This window comes from Myotis brandtii, unplaced genomic scaffold (assembly GCF_000412655.1).
Source record: "Myotis brandtii unplaced genomic scaffold, ASM41265v1 scaffold136, whole genome shotgun sequence".
NCBI lineage: Eukaryota > Metazoa > Chordata > Mammalia > Chiroptera > Vespertilionidae > Myotis > Myotis brandtii.
In genome coordinates, this window is record NW_005354829.1 from 1,160,822 (window position 1) to 1,163,388 (window position 2,567).

The following is a 2,567-nucleotide window of genomic DNA, read 5'->3' on the forward strand; positions in this document are numbered from 1 at the left end:
TGCCAATGTTTTACCAAATTCAAGTTCAGCACTGCCGACAGTGGGAGGAAAGGCCCTTGCTCACCATTTTATTCACAAGCAGCTTGTGTAATATATGCATAAAATGTCCCCTACTCGGTGGATACCAGCTCCTATATTTCCTACTAATACTTATATGCAATAGAGAAAATGCTTCCCAAACACCCACAATAAACATAAGGTGATACTTTAAGTTCCTATCTCAAGGGGAGAAATTTTGTCTTTTATTTAGTTCTTGGCATATCATAAATGTTAAATAGATATGAAATGGGGTATGATGGTGATCTTCGGGAGGAAAAAAAAAGGAAGCAGTGGTATTAAAAGGAGTCAGAGGTGTTTAATCTCATTTTGGATCCTCAATAAGAAAATCAAAACATTTAGACGTTTTAGTCTAAACTTATAGTTTAGAGGGAGAGATGGAAACATCAATGAGAGAGAATCATCATTGCCTGCCTCCTGCACGCCCCCTGCTGGGGATTGAGCCTGCAACCCTGACAGAGCTCAACCACTTAGCCACACGGCTGGGCTGGATGATCACTTTTTTAAAAAAATGTCTGGGGTGTACACCTGAAACTTATATAATATTGTATGTCAACTGTAATTGAAAAATAAAAAATTATTTTTAAAAATCAATAAAATATTTGTCATCATATATCTGAGCAACGTTCCCCATTACCCAATCAAAAATGTTTACTACAATCTGTTGAATTATTTCTATAAATCAAGTCTCTGGTAGTTCATAAAAACAAACTGAGGGTTTTAGTGCCTGAAGAAGAAAATCTACTTTTTTTTTTTTTTAAACCAAGCTCTGGCCAGTTTTATTAAAGAAAAATTTTGCATGATTTACTTTTCACCAGTCTAGTCTGGCATGCTTCTAATGATATCAGAATCCCCTGGATCAATGATAATCAGTGTGCAGACTCTTTAGTATTTTCCACACGCTGGGCCCAGTTCAATCTCATTACCATTGTAGTGATGGACGCCGGTCTTGGCCAACCTGGCATAGTACTCTGTTTCAGATTTCGTCAAGACTGGACAGTTGTTGGTGAGGATGAGCAAGTTCACTTTGTCTGATCATCTTCAGACTCTGCTTGTACCCTAGCAGGTACTTTCCATTTTTCATAACAAGTTGGAGCTGAGGGTTGATCAACTCCCGTGACTTTTTTGTCTTTTTTGCTGCCACCATCTCCCTGCCTTAGGTGGGGGACAGCCCCCAGCCAAGAGCAGCCACCAAGATGGCTGGGCTGGGAAGGGAGAAAGGAAGGAATTCCCACAATAAGAAGATCTACTTTTACCAAAGAAGAAAAAGTAAAGAATTGGGATGAAACTAGCCCAGGGGAAAAAGAGAAATCACATTACCTTGGCAAAAGAAGTAGCTCTGGGTAATCTATTTATAGCAGTTGTTCGAATTCTAGGTGATCTTAGTTCTTCTCTGAAACAATACTCTCTTTTAAAAGGAAAAAAAGATTTTCAAATGTAGAATAACTCATTATTTCTTTACTGTCCTTACCACTTAATTTCCTTATATGTTGTCTAGAAATAGAAAATATCTGGAAAGAAAAATATAAACGTTAGAGAATCTTCTAATTTTGTTTTGAGGCTAGATTTATTTCAATCTTGATAGTCACATTGAAGCACATGATTACTCTACAAATGATCCAAGTAAAATATGTGTTTTAAGATTTTTATTGATCTGTTGACATTATATGCCAGTTTAATAAACAGTTTCATTTTATTATTATTTTTAAATATATTTTTATTGATTGCAGAGAAGAAGGGAGAGGGAGAGAGAAATAGAAACATCAACAATGAGAGAGAATGATTGATCGACTGCCTCTTGCACACCCTACACTGGAGATTGAGCTCGAAACCCAGACATGTACCCTGACCAGGAATCAAACCGTGACCTCTTGGTTCATAGGTCAAAGCTCAACCACTGAACCATACCGGCCAGGCCAGTAAAACAGTTTTATAAAAGAAAACCCATATGAAGTAGACCAATAGTGGGCAACTGTAAGTGTATTTTACTTTTGTATCTCCATAAGTGGAAGATTGGAAATATATTCCTTTCATTCCATTTACCTTTACTCCCGTTTTAGAGATAGATGTACAGGAAAAGTAAGAATTTAGTCACCAAACTTACATTTTTAAATATATTTTTATTGATTTCAGAGAGGAAGAGAGAGAGATAGAAACATCAGTGATCACGGATTGACTGCCTCTTGCATGCCCCCCCTCCCACACTGGGGACCAAGCACACAACTGGGGCCTGTGCCCTGACTGGGAATCCAACCATGACCTCCTGGTTCATAGGTCACACCAGCTGGGCCACGCTGGCTGGGCACCAAAATTACATTTTAAGAGAAACAAGTTTAAAGGGAGTCTGGAAGTGAATATGCACAGAGCTACCTAGTCTGGGGTACACAGAAGTAGGGTTTGTGGATACATTGGAAAACATGGTTCTGTCTGGCTTCTGCCCAGTTTCCCAACAATACTTGGGCCTGGTCTCTGTCCCTCTGAGGCTTCAAGGTCCTAAACCTCTTTCATAC

At 38.7% G+C, this 2,567-nt stretch overlaps 1 pseudogene; it reads right to left on the bottom strand.

Annotated features, from left to right (window-relative positions):
• Positions 1 to 802: 802 nt before the first annotated feature.
• On the bottom strand, positions 803 to 1,204 carry LOC102239447 (annotated as a pseudogene).
• Positions 1,205 to 2,567: the final 1,363 nt, after the last annotated feature.